General features: G+C 35.6%; 1 protein-coding gene and 1 non-coding gene across 2 annotated transcripts in view; one reads left to right on the top strand and one right to left on the bottom strand.

Annotated features, from left to right (window-relative positions):
• LOC138700203 (limbic system-associated membrane protein-like) overlaps positions 1-20,117 on the bottom strand; it is a 1,314,643-nt gene that overhangs the window by 198,827 nt on the left and 1,095,699 nt on the right. The window lies entirely within an intron of this gene.
• On the top strand, positions 1,824-1,896 carry TRNAT-CGU (transfer RNA threonine (anticodon CGU)). The gene has a single exon. It is a non-coding gene; the product is annotated as a tRNA-Thr (tRNA).

The raw sequence follows: 20,117 nt of genomic DNA, 5'->3' as shown, positions 1-20,117 counted from the left end.
GATAAAGCGTCACAAAATAACCAGTTAAAAAGTATCGCAGTTGACAAAATTTCCCGTAACACTGTAAACAATATTTTAAACATATGACCATCTCAAAGCAGCAACAAAAACAGTCACATATTTATCTAAATGAGACTTAAATTCTGCAGTGCTTGGGAAAAGTGACATAAGTCAGTTTTCACATACCTTTTTTGATAATTTATTGACAACTTACACTGGTTTATGAAGATTTGATTTTTTTCTGTATGAATTATTGTAATGGGAAGAATACCTATGCATTTTTTTCCAAGCGAACAGATGTTCCGTAAGTTGTCAATAAATTAAAAAAAAAAAAAGGTTTGTGAAAACTGACTTGTGTCACTTTTCCCGAGCACTACAGAATTAATGGTGAACAACAAGAGTATTTAGAAAATATGTAGATTGGACTTCTTTCCATTTCTGCTAGAAGAAAAGAAAATCACGTTTTCAAGATTGCCTCTATCTACGTCTTTAGGTTAACAAAAAATAAATTGGAGTATGGAGGGTTTTCCACTCGTTGCAAACAGCTAAATCTGCTTATTATCGTATCGTTCACGACAAAGTTTGTAAGCTACAAGAAGAGATGAAATCGGTACCGTACACCTCTCTTCTTTCTTCGGATTTTTAGATCCCTCTTCCACCGCTAGATGGTAGCACTCATAGTAATAGCTTTGTTATGCACATACTTCTTTCTTTATTTCAAAATAAAGGAAATATTGAAAGAAAGATATTTTGATGACATTCAAGATATCAATGTTAATACAACTATTCGTACACCAGTGTTGGTCAAGTTGCAGAACAGCTCTGAAGGGTGGACTAGCTGCTGGGGCCGGTGCATAGCGCCCCAAGGGCAGTACTTTGAAGGCGATCTCAGTTATATTCGGCAATGAGAAATGTAGCACTTTTTTCTAGGACAGACTTCGTATGTCGTACAACCGGCATCACTTCAATGAACGTGATTGTATTGTTTAAGAGCAAATAATGGTCTTCCTTGTCAGCGTTCTTAGATGTGTGATAAGTGATCAAATTTATGCGCGTAATATAATTTCAAGCTTTGTGCGATGTATGATCTCAATTGAAGGATCTTTCGCAAATATATTATAGTTTTGATTTGGAATTTCTTTGGCTATTAATATTTGAGGAGAAAAATTCGCTCTGCCGCCGGGGATCGAACCCGGATCCTTGATTCTACGTACCAAGCGCTCTGACCACTGAGCTACGCCGAATTCAATCCACAGCACCGGATCGAATCTTCCTCCTTCAGTGTTTCCCTTTGTGGCCTGACTCCAAGTTAGGCATATATGAGCCGTTCAGAGCAAAAGTGGTGTAAGTCAAAATTCGGTAATTCTGTAAAATACAGCGCGAAGTAGCGCTGTACTTTACAGAATGTTTACTTTAACCCTTATTACCCATTTTTAATTTACACCACTTTTGCTCTGAACGGCTCATATGTTGACGTGTATGTATAGTATCAACTGTCATTATACTAGGAGCGCACTCAATTGAGTGATTTATTTGATCGGGATTCCGCAGTTAGGATGCACTGCTGGCTATGAGAATATTGTGGAATAGGGTAAACTAGGGTCTGTTGGACAGTCGGGCTTGTTGGATACTTTGTACTTCAACGTGTTACCTCGCCACTTGTGGGCACCACATTCTGCTAGAAGTCAATGACGGAGGTAGCCACGAGTGGGACTACTTCAGTCATTGACTTCTAGCAGAATGTGGTGCCCACAAGTTGAAGTACAAAGTGTCCAACATGCCCGACTGTCCAACAGACCCTAGTTTACCCTATGTAGATTGAATTCGGCGTAGCTCAGTGGTCAGAGCGCTTGGTACGTAGAACTAAGGGCCCGGGTTCGATCCCCGGCGCCGGAGAGAATTTTTCTCCTCAAATATTAACTGTCAACATTACAGAGGTTATTCTGTAGGAGAAATTAATAAATCCGTAATATTTCTTTGGCTATTTACAATGTCATGAACAGTGAAGAGATAAACATATTTTCCACTTAAATATCCGTATTACCTCTGAATGAGTTTCTGACTAATATGTATAGTACATCTATTATAAGGCAGTACTTCTCCTTTGCCGATATGTGTCAGAAGAAGAACAATTGCTTGTATACATCTGAAGTCTGATTAGTGTAATATGTTATTATATTAGTCAGCGATATAAGAAATGGAGATGGAAGGGAAATGGAAACCTCACTCCATTATCTCCTGGCGTAATTGCCTCATGAGTGACGTCTCTTGGTGTCACTTATGAGGTACAAACATGTGTATTTCAGACCAAGACCCTTCAAAAATTGTAAGCGCTAGTGATACTTTGTGTTACATTTTATAATTGTTAGAAACATATCTAATTAGGTTATGTTGCAACATAATTTTTCCTTTTCAAATTACGTTTAATTCAACGTTTTTAACGTTATTTTAATTAATGTCCGAACGTTGACACAAATTCGACTTTGTAAGTAGGACATTACCCCGAACATGCTTAGAGGAAAAATAAAGAATACAGACAGTTCTTTGTCTGTAATGGATACAACAAAAGAACTCCAAATTAATCCTTAGCTTTTGCCTTGGTCCACGAAATTACTGCAAAAAGAAGGTTACTTAACTAACAGGTCTCCAAACTTGACATTTCCCATTACTGGATATATATTAAGGCCATGGTTTGTTATTTGTTACGCCAAAGTGTTTTTCCGTTCTCTTTTTCTCCCTTCTTTACTTTCTTCTCTTAGTCTAATGCGTTCCATGGGCGGGATAGAGCTGGCACATCTTTAAGAAGCTTACAGCTTAAAACACACTGCACTCATGAGGGTGGGGGTTGCTAACAGGGTGAAGGGTTCGATGTTACATCAGAGCTCCGTGCTGGGTGTAAGCTTCGGGGTCCCTCGGGACAGCCCTCCAAACGCAGCCATGGGAGTAAACACTGCAAACTCCCAGCTTCGGAGCTTTGAGAGACAGAAACGCTGTTTATGAGCCTCCAGTATTCTGTCAGTATTAAATAGAATCTGAATACAAACTAAATTTCGTGCTATTATTAATATTTGAGTCGTTAATTTGAGTATTATCGTTTTCATTTAGAGATTACATCCAATAAACCTATCCGACTTCAACACCATCTCATCCTACATCTGCAAAAGTTATTTCTCCCTGCTGGTTTACAGTTAATATCAGTAATATGTTTTGGATAACGTGCATGATGTCCATTTATAGGTCTTGTCTATCTTACAGCTTTTAACTTTATCATTCTCAACATATCTTTTCACAGGGAGTAGATACTTCATTTGTGCTGCTGTGATTTCACTTTCATTCTGGTTCTTCAGCATTGTACAGAGACGTCATCTTATTTTTACTCCAATTTTTATTGTACCTGAGTTTTTGAATGTTCTTCACTCCCATCCCTTCTACTAGTAAACGTCCAATCGTTTTCCACACAGAACCAAACGTATACAGTCAAAGTCGCCTTACGGTCATAGTAAACACAAACAGTACTGAGTTAGTGAGTATAGTACGTTCCAGAAAAATGTTCGCGTTTTACAGTGACGAAAGAGCTTTCAATATTGAATCATATTCTCGCACAGGTACTGTCGTCCGTTTGCCTATGTCGCATCCTGTTTTCTCCATCCTCTTCTGCTCGCCTATTGTCTATTCACAGACACGCAGAAACATTGAAGATCTGGGAGTAAAAATTACTCAAGCTTTCCAACAAATCACCCGTTTTATGTTACAACGGACATCGACTGAAATGCATCACCGTCATTGAGTTGTTCAGGTTGCGCAATGGGGGTCATGTTAAGCTCTGAGGAATCTCTCATCTTTCAGTGTTGTAGACACAAAGTTTCAACAAATAAAGTTCAGTAGTAAATGTTTTATAGTATTCTTATTTTATCCATACACAAACGGATCACTCTGTATATTTCTTATTTACATAAAAGGTTTCAACTCATTTTCAAAATAAGTAAAATTTTTCAACTATAGACCTCAGATAATGCGTGGATAAATACGAATATTTTCATTAAAACTACATGCGCGTCAATCATTTTGAACATAAAAAATGTAGTTTCGACAACACTGCTAATTTGTGAAAAGACATACAATACAGACGTATGGAGCAGGTCTAAATAAAAATCGTTTCTGAACCTCAAAGAAGTCGTAAAGGGAAATGAAAACTCTTCCTGTCAACTATATTCAAGAAATATTTTCTTAATATATATATATGTAGAGCATTTTTTGTAAAAAAAATCAGTCCTTGCGTCCCTTAACTCATTGCCGTTGCTAAGCAATTCACGTCAGATGCTGGAACTTTGGTCACATATTATACATTTGACACTCTAATATAAAAGTTTCATGTTAATAGAATTTATATTGATGCTGAAAGTACTAATTACTTACTTACTTACTTACTTACTTACTTACTTACTTACTAGCTTTTAAGGAACCCGGAGGTTCATTGCCGCCCTCACATATGCCCGCCATTGGTCCCTATCCTGAGCAAGATTAATCCAGTCTCTATCATCATATCCCACCTCCCTCAAATCCATTTTAATATTATCTTCCCATCTACGTCTCGGCCTCCCCAAAAGTCTTTTCCCCTCTAGCCTCCCAACTAACACTCTATATGCATTTCTGGATTCGCTCATACGTGCTATATGCCCTGCCCATCTCAAACGTCTGGATTTTATGTTCCTAATTATGTCAGGAGAAGGATACAGTTCGTGCAGCTCTCCGTTGTGTAACTTTCTCCATTCTCCTGTAACTTCATCCCTTTTAGCCCCAAATATTTTCCTAAGAACCTTATTCTCAAACACCCTCAAACTCTGTTTCTCTCTCAAAGAGAGAGTCCAAGTTTCACAGCCATACAGAACAACCGGTAATATAACTGTTTTATAAATTCTAACTTTCAGATTTTTTGACAGCAAACTAGATGACAAAAGCTTCTCAACCGAATAATAACACGCATTTCCCATATTTATTCTGAGTTTAATTTCCTCCCGAGTGTCATTTATATTTGTTACTGTTGCTCCAAGATATTTGAATTTTTCCACCCCTTGGAAGTATAAATCTCCAACTTTTATAGTTCCGTTTCGTACAATATTCTGATCACGAGACATAATCATATACTTAGTGTTTTCGGGATTTACTTCCAACCCTATCTCTTTACTTACTTCAAGTAGAATTTCCGCGTTTTCCCTAATCGTTTGTGGATTTTCTCCTAACATATTCACGTCATCCGCATAGACAAGAAGCTGATGTAACCCGTTCAATTCCAAACCCTCTGTGTTATCCTGAACTTTCCTAGTGGCATATTGTAGAGCGAAGTTAAAAAGTAAAGATGATAGTGCATCTCCCTGCTTTAGCCCGCAGTGAATTGGAAACGCATCAGATAGAAATTGGCCTATACGGACTCTGCTGTAAGTTTCACTAAGACACATTTTAATTAATTGAACTAGTTTCTTGGGAATACCAAATTCAATAAGAATATTATATAAAACTTCTCTCTTAACCGAGTCATACGCCTTTTTGAAATCTATGAATAACTGATGTACTGTACCCTTATACTCCCATTTTTTCTCCAATATCTCTCGAGTACAAGAAATCTGATCAATAGCCGATCTATTACGCCTGAAACCACACTGATGATCCCCAATAATTTCATTTACATATGGAGTTAATCTTCGAAAGTACTAATTACAACGTTTTTTTTATGGCTCTGGGTACATATTTCCTGCATTTCTAATATCGAAAATACATATTTGAACGTGCTAACTATCTGGTTGTCTGTCTGCCTGTGTACTTATGTATAGCGATTTCTCCTAAAATATTGAATGAATTTTGCACATATTCAATATCTATGAGTCAATTCAATGAATATTAATGTGTATGATGATAAAATCATTAATAATTTTTGCGAAAATTAACAATTCATTATTTGATATATAGAATACTTATACTTCCTGTCTGGGATCTGCAAGTATGAGTGACATCACGCGGTGGGTAGAAGCAGTACTGTAGTATATGCTCGCGCATGCGCACTCCCTGTTTTACAGACGAAACTAACGGCCGCTATGCTTTGAGATTCCAGGCGACTGGTGTACTATAATAGTGATCAGATAGGTCGAAATCAATCTAGATATGTTTTTTTTTTCTTCTGACATAATAGCCTATTAAGTGATAAATTATGCAGGCAATATATCTCTAAAAACATCCATAACAAAGTAGCCTAAATAGTCAGTTAACACTCAAGTAATTAATTATAGACATTATTTGAAAACTAAACAAATATGGAGTTAAAAATCATTATATAAATTTATTTTGAAAGTTAACGTAACTGTACCTGTTTCAAAAACAGACTGAAAGAACTTTAATTATTCTAAAAAAAGAAACAATCAATGTGTATACAACTACAGTTAAAATAATTGGAACTTTACTGATGGAATCCTATCGGTTGCTAAAATACACTGCAGGGAAGGAAAGTAAATGAAGAGGGAAAGAAACTTAGAAGAAATTTAGAGATTGGATAGAATGAGTGAATCTTATGTGTTAAGACGGGCTCTCTTCCTTCCCATTCCCTTCCCTTTTCTCATCCATCATCCTTATGTTCCAAATAATTTCAAAGTCCAGCTAGATTCGATGTTTACAAGTAGGTCTAAATCAATGTTAGAAAAGAGCCATAAAATCTTTCTTTGTGTAGAACTGTTAAATACTAAAGCACAAATAATGGGACATTTATTACCAACACCATTTATGACAATAATCGAGAGTATAACTGTGCACTTCTTGCAATTGATTAATAGTATTCGAACAGATAATACATCTCGTTTATAAATAATATTTATGTGAAGCTTCCTTTTTCGGATTTTCCATGAGTCATATTCACTATCTTCTTATTTTCTCTGAAAACAAATGAATATTTGTATTTTCTGGAAATAACAGTGGGCTTTTGCTGTATCACTTACAAATCGAGGGTTCAGAATGACAAAGTTCTATCTAGTGTTTAGCAAATTTTACAGGAGAACATTTTAAAAGTTTGGTTGTTAATAAAATCAATGCAGATAAGAACCTTTTCATACTAACGTTATCTCTCAAAATAATTTAGATATCAACATATAATTTATATGAGAGATAGCTGTGAAGTAGCAGAATTCAATGCAACGAAAATCTCAATTTTGCTAAAAATGTCAGATAGAGCCTTGTCATTTGAGACCGCGAAATGGGTTTTAGAGAACCCGGAGGTTCATTGCCCCTCTCATATAAATCCGTCATCGTTCCCTATCCAGAGTAAGATTAATCCAGTCCCTACCATCATATCCCACCTCCCTCAAATCCACTTCAATATTATTCTCCCATCTACGTTTCGGCCTATCCAAAGGTCTTTTTCTCTCCGGTCTCCCTAACACAATATATGCATTTTGCTTTTGTACACCGAGTTAATAATATGGCAGTACAGTACAAAATTTCTCGAAGATAAATGAACAATAACAATTATTTATCATCTATATTTGCTTCTGTTTTACTAAAACTTCTTCTCTTCTTCAACTTCAGGGTGTAGGCCTGTTCCGACTTCAAAGAATGATGTCTTTTACCCAGCGGGTTCTAGGTCTTTCAACGCTTCTCCTACCAATAGGATTGTAATTGAGAAGGATTTTAGGAAGTCTATAATATTCCATATGCTGAATATGTTCGCACCATTTTGTTTTTGTGCTTGTACCAGCTAATAAAGATTGTATATGTAATCTACAGTATATCTTCACATTTTTGTTTGTCTAATAATGTGAAGCCTGCAACACTTCGAAGAAATTTCATTTCGCTGCTTTCTAATTTTCTCTTGTTATTTGTGTTTAATGTCCAATTTTCGCAGCCATAAGTGAGTAATGGGACTGCAAGTGTTTTATAAAATTCTAGTTGTCCAATAATATTATTATAGTTCACGTCTATGTTTAATCTTTGAACAAACCAATGCTTGATTTATTTCAGCCTTCATAATATTGTAACGTGTGCAGTTGTTAAGGTTGTGTATGAGAACAATGACAACGAAGTTTCTATGCAAGTTTTTCCACGTACGTACGTCATAGAGAGTGAAGCTCTTGTTAAAATATTTTCAAATATATCATTAAGGTTCTTAATAGCTCTCTGATTATTCAGTTATCCTTTACCAATTCAATTCATTATTGCTGATAAACAATCAATATAACGTAATATTCCTGTTATTATCAAGTTTCACTTTGACACAGTATGATTTATTCTTAGAACGCACTTGACATGGTCTTTCTTTTAATTAATAGACCTATCTTCGTTCTATGAGCTAAATTCGAATGCAACGTATTTCGCCTTTCACAATTTCATTATTCTTACCCCTTCTCCTGCCACAACCCCTCACAATGCCTGCTGGGATGATCCTGGGGTTCCAGTACCACACACAGTGCACGTACGTTGATCTGTCCCAAGTGATTAAAATGTAGTAATACATACAGCAAAGTACCTCGCGGGGATCCCACCATTTCCATCATTGCTATTAAGTAAATTAAAAAAAGTTGGGTATTGTATACTTACATACACACAATATGATCACAAACATTGAATAATGCATACAGATATCTTTCTATTAGACATCCATCTGGTAGCAGTAAAAGAGAGCTTTGAAAACCATTATACGAACAAATACACGCAATAGTAATTCGGAAATGAAAAAAAATCCAGGGGAAACTCTACTATATAATGAAAGCAAACATTAAAAATCGTTATGTGTTTGTTTATTTGTTCAAAGATAAAATATTTTGCTTGGAGTAATAAATCGCAGTTATAAAGCACAGTGTATTTAAAAAAAAAAGAACATATTATCTAAAAAAAATAGTCTTTAAATCTTCCCCAAACTGAAATATTTGTGTTTACAAAATGGTTTCTGCAATGTCCCGTGCCGTAGCATCGTGGTCTAAAGCCTCACACTTAGACTCGAATTACGAAATGTGCGGTGGGGAGTCGTAATGGGGAAGGAATTTTCTCTTGAAATTTATTCCAGTGCATGGGAACAGTGCCCAAATAGCTACAATAGATAGCGAAATCCAGTATCGAAAAGCAGTTATAAGGGGTGGAGATCATTCTCACCGCACGTAACCTTCGTTCTGTCTGAATGATCGTTCATCTCTCCTAGGACAAGTGGAAGTGAGTTCAGCAACCGGCTGGTCGACCTTGGATCTTTATGGACTAGGTATTATTTTAGTGAAAGAGAATGTTATTCAGGGTGATTCACGAGGATTTACCGTCCCTTACGGAGCTTATTTCAGAAGATATCCAGAGCAAAAATGACATATAAACATTTGTCCTAATATAAATATTTTCAGAGTTACACAATTTTGAAATTCTTTGTAAAATATCATTGTTCTTTAGTTTTAAGAGTAAAAGAATGTCACAGATAAAGAATGAACTATTCAAAAGTATCATTTCTTTAATTAGCTAATATTCTGAACGATGAAAGAGTACGATGAAAGAGTAATGGAACGGAGAAAAATTCTCTCCGGCGCCGGGATTTGAATCCTGGTTTTCAGCTCTACGTGCTGATGCTTTATCCACTAAGCCACACCGGATACCCACCCCGGCGTCGGACAGAATCGTCTCAGATTAAGTTCCAACTCTTGGGTTCCCTCTTGTGGCCGCCCTCTGCACTACGTCATAGATGTCTATGAACGTAGGACTGAAGTCCACACATATATAATATTCTGAAGCTAAAAATGTTTAGTGAATTCCATAGTTGCTTCGTACAGATTTTTTTTTTTTTTCGATTTTTAACTACAAAATTACATTTTTCTTACGCATTTATCACAACAATTGTTACAAATCACGAAACTCTTGTAAATTGCTCAAGACTGAACGTTAGGACGCATAATTAAACTGTAAAGAATCAAGTTCCTAAAGTCGTATGATTTGTAACAATTTTTGTGATAAATGCGTAAGAATGATGTCATTTTTAGTTAAAAATTGAAAAACAAAATCTGTACAAAGCAACTCACAACACATTTTTAGCTTCACAACACTGGCCAATTAAAGAAATGATATTTCTGAATAGTTCGTACTCCATTTGTAATATTCTTTTACTCTCAAACTAAAGAAAAAAGGTATTTTACAAACAACTTCAAAATAGTGTAACTTTGAAAATATCGAGATTAGGACAAATATTTATAGGCATATGACATTTTTTTCTGGAATATGAAATTCGTTGATAAATACTTACTTATCTACTTACTTGCTTACTTACTTACTTACTTACTTACTTATGGCTTTTAAGGAACCCGGAAGTTCATTGCCCCCCTCACATAAGCCCACCATCGGTCCCTATCCTGTGCAAGATTAATACAGTCTCTATCATTATCATATCCCACCTCCCACAAGTCCATTTTAATATTCTCCTCTCATCTACCTCTCGGCCTCCCCAAATGTATTTCGTTGATATTTCCAATAAATCAAGTAATATACAGGGACATCATTTTATTTTTACTAACATTTTTAATATTAACCTGTCTATACCTTTAGAGAACCGGAAACACCGCTTGCTCTCCCCTCCAAGACTGGAGTTCGATGATACTGGCGTAAAACACAAATCATTCTACTAGGTATAGGATGGAAGAAAAGTAGTTCATCCATTTACGTAAACTAGGAAATATCACGATTTTAAGTTTGATAATTTTCATTAGGTTTTTCTTTAATCAAAGTACAGTACTGTATTAAGAATAAGTGTTTTTACTCACGAAGTGAGTTATCCATGCGAACGTATTCATTATGCAGTGTATATTATACTGTCTACAGCACATTAGCGTACAATATAGAGAAAGAAGTTAAATTGAAAAATAATCATAATATGAATATTTAAACACAATTTTGAAAATGGTGGCCGTTCATTTCGATACAGGCTTCAGTTCTTTTGTGCATATTATCGCACTATAGACTATTGCATCTAATTCCAATTGCCAGTTTCGTCCTTCGTACTAGTAACTCATGTTGAAATAATTCTGTACCTACTCTACGTACTGTGAATTCAATCTTCACTTCTGCCCGACCCGGAAATATAAAATTACTCAGACATGCTATCTACTGTCCGTCCAAGTGGTTATGCCGCAGGATTGTAGAAAGGGAGGAAATCACGTGACAGTTAATTACTTAACGAGGCCCTTTTATTTAAGTTAAATTAAACAGCTGTATAATATTACGTAAACGTCCAATTCCTAAGAGAAATTGTTTTCAGAAAAGAGCTAAGACAGCCCAGCTTTTACAGAGGGGCGAGCAGAAGCAGGTCGGGGAAATCGGGATGCGACGTAGGCAAACGGACAGTACCTGTGCGAAAATATGATTCAATATTGAAAGCTCTTTCGTCACTGGAAAACGCGAACATATTTCTGGAACGTACTATACTCAGTAACTCAGTACTGCTTACTATCTGCGGTCTTGGTTCTGTGTGGAGTTGGAACTTCCTTAGTAGAAGGGGTGGGAGTGAAGTACATTCAAAAACTCAGGTACAATAAAAATTGAAGTAAAAATAAAATGATGTCCCTGTATAAACGCTTTATTATGAAATACGCAAGTTATTATGTATTTATTTTGAAAATGTTAAAAGTATTGTAACGACGGTACAGTTCGAGAGCGATACAACTCAAAATTTAAAATTTTTAGAATTCTGCATCTTAAAACTTTATATTGCAATACACATTCAAGGGATCGTTAACATTACTTCAAATTGTGTTAATGATGTTTTATAGATAATATAAGTATGAAGTTACAATGTGTTAATTGAATTGTTCACAGTTACATTAAGCTTTACAATTCAGTTTTCTCAAAACTTTAAATTTTGAGTTGTTCCCTTTCGAAATGCCCGTCGATATAGTCCAGGCATGCCAGAAATCAGACTCTAAATGTGCATTTATGTGCGCGGATCGCCGGTCTGTGCAGACTGCATCATTCAAGGGTTGCTCTTACCACTTAGCTGGAAGGGTGTACAATAATCTATTCTGCGCTTCTAGGGTTGGATTAAATAGGCATTTGGACATTATAAACACACTTAGCAGAAAGAAAAAAACACGGTTATTATCAGTATCTGTATTTGAGAATTGTAATAGAAGAAACGTAAGGCTTACTTAGTTATACTTCACAAAGTAGTGGTTTGTAAAGCATCATTTATTAATATGATTTTTATATAGTATTTGAAGAAAAGGAATATTGCAGTAATTTCGAAACAACAAAAAACGAACAAGTATTTCATTTCACGTAGTGGGTACTAATTATTTTAAAGTATTAGACCATAATCTTTCATTGTTCGTCAAGCTTTATTATTTATTGGGACCATTGGTACAAAAATGTTGAAGAAAATATACTCCCAATCAATTACATGCAGTAGGACATTGTGAAGTTTTTACACTGAAATCATTTACTTGCTGTATGTCAATATAAATTAACATTAATATTAATAAAGGATATAAATGACGCTTAGAATTTAAATTCACATACAGTTTATTTGCAAAAACGTTGAGAGCAAGTATCGACAAGTTGGAAGCGTTACTGAAAGAAATTAAAAGTGTAGTTCACAAGCTGTGAAGCGACGATATTCTATTTATATGAGGTTTAAATATTTATTAATGTAAGTATATTAGCATAATATAGTGACGTGAGATGGAAAATTTGCCATTATATATTTTTCCAGAAAATTTTTCCGCCTTGCAAATAGTTGCTTTCTTAGCTCCTTACAACCTCAAGAGCCTCACATGTATTCCTCATTATATTCTCATCACTTACCATCTTATGAAATGAAACTCCTAAGTCGTCTAACCTTTGATAGCAGTGTACTGATTAAGAAATAAGCCCTGGCAATAACATATTTTGAGAACTTTTCTAATCTGATGTAAACTGTCACAAGACTATTACCTCGACATGGGCTGCTGAAAATCTTTCATTTTAAAATAATTATTGTTAGCTGAGGAAGACATTATAACAATTATGTTATATGATTCGTAATTTCTCTTCTTCGTTATCTGTGAACTCCTCACTTTATTTATCATAACTCATTCACAGACACAGCCAAATCGGCACCCGTACTGAAACTAAGTTACTGAAAGAAAAGCTGATATGCTGTTGGAGGTCTGTATAGCCCTGTCGCGTTCCCCTCCAAGGCGATTCACTCCCTCCAGGTAGGGGAATAGGAACTTCACATTGCACAAGGACTACTGCACAATGTGCGCGACTGCACAATGTGCAGGGTTTTGGCATGCCTGATAGGCTAAGGTATATACAGGGACATCATTTTATTTTTACTTCAATTTTTATTGTACCTGAGTTTACGAATGTACTTCCCTCCCAACCCTTCTACTAATGAAGTTCAACCGTCCTCCATACAGATCCAAGACCACATATACAGTCATAGTAGACTTACGGTCATAGTAAACAGTACCTTCCAAAAACGTGTTCGCGTTTTCCAGTGACGAAAGAGCTTTCAATATTTAATCATTTTCGCGCAGGTACTGTCGTCCATTTGCCTCGTCTTATCCCGCTTATCCAGCTTTTATTCGCCAGCTAGTGGCTGGGCTATCTTAGCTCTTTCCTGAGAACATTAATTTCTGTTAGGAACTGGACGTGTACGTAATATTGTACAACTGTTTAAAATAACTTAAATAAAAGGGCCTCGTTAAGTAATTAACTGTCACATGATTTCCTGCCTTTCTACGACCCTACGACATAATAACTACTTGGATGGACAGTAGATAGTATGTCTGAGTAATTTTATCTTTTCGGATCGGGCAGAAGTGAAGACTGAATATATAGTACGTAAGGTACTCTTTTTATAGAGTAGGGTACAAAATTATTTCAACATGAGTTACTAGTACGAAGAACGAAACTGGTAATTGGGATTAGGTACAATATTCCATAGTGCGATAATATGCAAATTAGAACTGAAGCCTGTATCGAAATGAGCGGCCACACTAGAATCCGTTTAATCATATTTATTATCATGATACTTAGCTCTCCTAAATTGACCGCATATTGGGAGTTAGATCAATGACTTTTCCAATACACGCTATGAAATGTTTTATATAAAACAATTTTTATCTCGAAAACGAAGGAAAGATGACTAGAATTTGATTAAACTTTTTGGTTTGAAATATCTCAAAGAATACTCCGCTAAAGTTAACGACATTACTTAGGTTAATCCTGTATATAAAACAAAGAATTACTTGCTATGGCGATGTTTACAGTTTTATACAATTTTTGTGTGAACCGACTGTACTATACCTGCATATGCTACGGTACACAAAAGACACGAAAATAACTACATAAGCCTACATCATTCGCTCATTTCAACAGCCTTGAGCAAATACCCACTGCTTAACAGATATGTGTTAAATATGACCAAACACGGGATTTTAATGATGACATAGTTGAGCGCCATGTCTGTAACGTACAGCACATCTCATATAACCGGAGGAAAGAAACGATTGTTACTGAAACACAATCGAACGCTTGTATTATACAAAAATATTAGTTGCAGTAGCGCTTGAGCCTTCAAATTCACCTTCCTCACACAGCGAATACGTCTCTCTCTTTTCATGCGCTTTTTCTCTCCTATGTTTGTTAAGTACTGTAGTGATCTGATAATCTTGCGCCAGAGGATAGCCCCTTACTTAGCCAGTAACTCTTGCTACTTCAGTACTAGTTAAGAATCTCAAATATACTTATTTTCAACAGCTTAATAATAATAATAATAATAATAATAATAATAATAATAATAATAATAATAATGTCCAAGGAAGCTTTTAATAGAAAAAGGAGCATCTTCTGCGAACCTCTGGAGAAAGAACGAAGGAAGAGACTAGTGAAGTACATTGTATGGAGAGTGGCATTGTATGGAACAGAAATATAGACATTACGACGAAGTGAAGAGAAGCGAATAGAGGTATTTGAAATGTGGATATGGAGAAGAATGGAACGTGTGAAGTGGACAGACGGAATAAGAAATGAAGCTGTGTTGGAAAGAGTGGGTGAAGAAAGAATGACGATGAAAGTGATCAGGAAGAGGAAAAGGAGTTGCTTGGGTCACTGGCTGAGAAGACACTGCCTACTGAAGGATGCACTGGAAAGAATGGTGAACGGAAGAAGAGTTCGGGGTAGAAGAAGATATCAGATGCTAGACGACATTAGGATATATGGATTATATGAGAAAACAAAAAGGAATGCAGAAAATAGGAAAAACTGGAGAAAGCTGGGTTTGCAGAAAAAGACCTATCCTTGGGCAGAACACTAAATGACACTAAATGAATGAAATAATAATAATAATAATAATAATAATAATAATAATAATAATAATAATAATAATAATAATAATAATAATACCAATCTACGCCAGGCACCGGCGTAGCTCAGTCGGCTGAAGCGCTTTCCTGTTGATCCGGAGTCGCGCTCGGGTGTGGGTTCGATTCCAGCTTTGGCTGATTATCTGACTGTATTTTTTCCGAGGTTTTCCCCAATCGTAATGCAAATGTCACGTAATCCATGACGAATACGCGGCCTCATCTCGCCAAATACCATCTCGCTTTAACCAATCTCATCAAGGCTAAATAACCCAGTACTAGCATCGTTAATCCATGTATTGTGGGTCCCTATCACCACGGCATGGCGCGTTCTCAGGTTGCGGAAAGAGGAGACGGCCTCCAGATATGGAGGGTAGCTTTGAACATATTGAATAAGCAGTCGTGGACAACCGATAAATGATGGTCCTCCAGCTTGGGAGTTGGGCGAAGGGCTAACAACCCATCATCGTAAAAACAACTTGTTACGAATCCATATAATAAGCCTCGGAATGGGACTGATTCTCTGGCACGACCACAGCAATATATTTGGGGCTAAGACCTAAGAGGGATGAAGTTACAGGAGAATGGAGAAAGTTACACAATGCAGAATTGCATGTATTGTATTCTTCACCTGACATAATTAGGAACATTAAAACGAAACGTTTGAGATGGGCAGGGAATGTAGCACGTATGGGCGAATCCATAAATGCATATACAGTGTTAGTTGGAAGGCCGGAGGGAAAATTACCTTTGAGGAGGCCGAGACGTAGATGGGAGGATAATATTAAATTGGATTTTAGGAAGGTGGGATATGACGATAGAGATTTGATTAATCTTGCACAGGATGGGGTCCGATGGAGGGCTTATGTGAGGGAGGCAATGAACCTGCGGGTTCCTTAAAAGCCATTTGTAAGTAAATATCGTTAAATAAACAAATAAAAATATAATGTATAATTACAAATTTTGAAAAACAGTCTTCACCAAGACCTGCATATCATGTTATGACTTGTCATGCCCTACATTGAAGACTGAAATACGATACTGTCTTTGAAAGATCGTTAAGTCCTCTGAAAGACGAAAATTTCAAGATGACGGTAATAATAATTATCATGATATGTTTTATCTTACAAGTCACTCGCGGAATTTGCTGGAAACAGATACATGCAATGAAGGTCAGATGTTCTGTATGCTATAGGCTAACCTTTTGCAGGTCTACTCATAACAGCGATAAAGTGAATTTTCATTGTTCACTGGAGAAGATTCGTATTGGTATCGCTAGTGCTTTGTGCAACCCGTTGAGGATATCCAGATACACGAAGTAAAAGTTAGTTGATTTAAACTCCGCAACAAAACCCGATCCTTTCTTTGCATCATGAGGGAAGATAAGACAGAGGGAGTTCTTTGTGGCTTAGTATATCGTGATTGCTTGCCTTCTGTAGATATCTGCTCGCTGATTGTATCGACTGCATAAGAAAATACTGCTGCAAAGAGACGGCGAGTGGGACTTGACTCCGAAGAGAAATTGGTAGGAGCACGGAATAAGATTCTCCTCTCTGGTCTAAAAACATAGTCCCTTCATTCAAAAGGTTGTTACTGTAACTCCTTAGAGACTATTTTACAATTTATGTTGTATGTCGATTAGGGTGGAGTGAATCTATACATAAAATTGTTTTTATTTGTTTATAAAATGTCAAAAATCTGTATTTCTACTTAACTTAGGAATGTGAATAATATGGAGTTTCTATATTTAATTTTTGAGGTACCCCAAGGGCTTTGAAGTTTCTTAAAATTATAATTTTTTGTCTTTTTGTATATGTGTTCCATAATTTTGTTTTTCATTACATAGTACCAAATTACCTTTCGTCTCGTTTCTCTTATCTATACTCTAACCACGACGTAAATACCAGATCATTTATCTGTGGCGCGTTAAGTATACCTCTTAATAGAACATCTCATTATTCATAATCTTTTACAGTATCCACCTCGCGACAATGGAATTCCCTGGCACAAAGTATTAGGGGCTGCAAGACAATAAACACTTTTAAAAACAGCTTAAAAGATAACCTTCTTAGCATTTCACTCCAATCATACTGACTTAAACTATCACTGTCTACATTGTTACTCCTTCCTTTAGACATGCATCCTGATAGTGCTGTATTGTCTCATAATAATCTCTTTTTATTATCTAACATTATTTGAAATATATTAACATTCTATGTATTTTAGCTTAATTCTGCTACATATAATTTGTATTTCAGTGTTTATTTAATAGTTCATAGTATTTTGTTGTTTAATTCGTAAAAAACCCTTGTATAGATGTAGCTCTTATCTAAATCAAATTGTTGAATTCTTTGTAAGTTCATACATACGTATAGATACTTTTTGCTGGTTGAGTGGAAGAGAAGGCCTTACGGCCTTAACTCTGCCAGCTAAAATAAATTATTATTATTATTATTATTATTATTATTATTATTATTATAGCTAATTAATTGCTGTAAAAGCACATATTTAAACTTTATTTGGAATACTCTAAATTGGGGTTGCAGTGTACAGTATTTTTGAGGTGATCCAAAAGGACAAAATACATAGTATTTTACATAAAATGTGACATAAATTCCATTTAAGCCCATTAATTGTTTTTAGTTAGGATTTATTCTTGTTTTCTTTTTCAATTATTTCTGAGTGGTAACTAAATCAACAGGTCCAATTACTATACTTATTTCTGTTCTCTGCTCTAGTAAAACATTCTTTCTTCTTTTGGAACACAAAGGTCTTTATCACAATTTGGCCTACAGTATTATTTTTTTTTACATTTGCAACTGCATATCAAATAGTTTGTTTGCTTCTTCTTTACATTTTGTAATGTTGTCAGTTTAGTTGTCGTCACTATGTCGTTTCTTACAAGGCTTCATTAAGTTTGCGTATTGATCATGGTAAGCATTAATCAGTTGTAATAATCTTGTATGACTGACTTTCGGAATTTATGCCTTTGCCTGGATTTCCATAGTTTTGATAGCAACTCTTTCTGAAATCTCTCCAACAGTAGATTATTTTAATTTGAAGTCATATTTTAATTAATTTTTCCCCATAGATAATATTTCATTACGTCATGTTAGGTAGGTGATTGTGATAGGTTCAGCCACTCTGGCATTCCGAATACAGGGTAGAAGGTCAGATTTCTTGTATTAATTAGATATTCTGATTATATGCCCTGCAAGATAAGAAGAATGAATTTCCATTAATTTTATTATATTAATTCTATTGTACCTAAGAGTTTTGTGATTATTCCCAATTTTCTTATAAATTGAGGTATTTGTGAAACTTTAAGATGAAACAACAGGGGACCAAAAATATGCCGAGCCTTTTAACATGTATTTTTTTTAATATGCTCCTGGTAACCTGTTCAGATTAAATCATTTTGAGTATGTTCTCTCGATAAAAAAATCTTTAGTCAAAGCTACGGCATTCCTTTTGATAACGCGGCATTTATTAGAGCAGTGGTTCCCAAGCATTTTAAAGGCGCGACTCACTTTTGGGCGAAATTTCTATATGAGACTCCCCTTTACCAAACTGGTAGTAGGGCACTTAACCCCATTCGAAGAATATAAATCCGTGTAAAATAAAAAGCAATGCTAATATTACTCAAAATTAGTGGAAACTACTCAATGAACGACCAAAATAGAAAAATATAGTGCAACAATGACATGAAAATATTTCAAGAAGATCATTTAAAGTAGTCTAATTTGGTGATATTTTCGAACACTTAACGCTTTGATTAATACGAGATTACAAGGCCAAGACGTTAACGTAATAACAGCCAGAAATAAAAGCGTTTAACAAGAAGGAATGAGATGCATTCCAGTGCCTGGAAGAACTCGTGGAAAATTTAGCTGCGTGTGATACAACAAATAGGCCTAGGCCTACTGAGTTTGTTATATTAAGTTTGCGCAATTCTAAATAACCTCTTTTTTTATTTTACTGAAGACACTCAAAACAATTCGACAGTTACAGATGGATACTAAATCCATTTTAGAAAGTTGCATTCAACTAGCTGAAATTAAATGAAAAAGTTAATTTTAACGTAGTCCTACATACTGATAGAATGTTGAAACTAGGCTTTCTCGCAGAGTGTACACCAGTTGTAGATCAAAAGAATGCATGCATACCTCGAGCTTCTAAAGGAGCTTTTAAATTTTTCATAACATTTGCAACCTCATAGTTATGCAAAATAAAGGTCTCGTCTATGATTATCAGCAAAATAAATCTCATTGAACTTGAAAGTGATACCACTATGTGTGTATGAAGTACAAATTCCAGATTTGAGAGTTGCTTTCTGAAAAAACAACCATATTTGTCGCATTAATAAAATTATTTCTTACCTTAATGAATAGCTACTGATTTTTTATTATGTTGAATGTTGTTTATGTTTCTGAACACACAATAAGTGTATATTAATAAGGTGGTTTTGTTTATTTTGTAAATCAACTCGCTGACCCCCCCCCCCACAATTCTTTTCTTGACCAGTTTGGGAACCATTGTATTAGGTCTACGTTAAGATTAATTTTTGGTCCTACATAATATATCTGTTATGGTAATAGTGGTTAATAGAGGAGAAAAATTCGTTCCGACGCTGGGGATCGAACCCGAGTCCTTGGTTCTACATACCAAGTGCTCCACTGAGCTACGCCGAAGTTGAATCCACAGCACCTTATCGAATCCCCTCCTCTAGTGTTTTTCCCTTTGTGGTCTGACTCCAAGTTCGACATATATATT

The sequence above is a fragment of the Periplaneta americana genome, chromosome 5, assembly GCF_040183065.1.
Source record: "Periplaneta americana isolate PAMFEO1 chromosome 5, P.americana_PAMFEO1_priV1, whole genome shotgun sequence".
Lineage (NCBI taxonomy): Eukaryota > Metazoa > Arthropoda > Insecta > Blattodea > Blattidae > Periplaneta > Periplaneta americana.
Note: the sequence above shows the minus strand (reverse complement) of the source record. Positions and strands in the feature narration are given on the sequence as shown.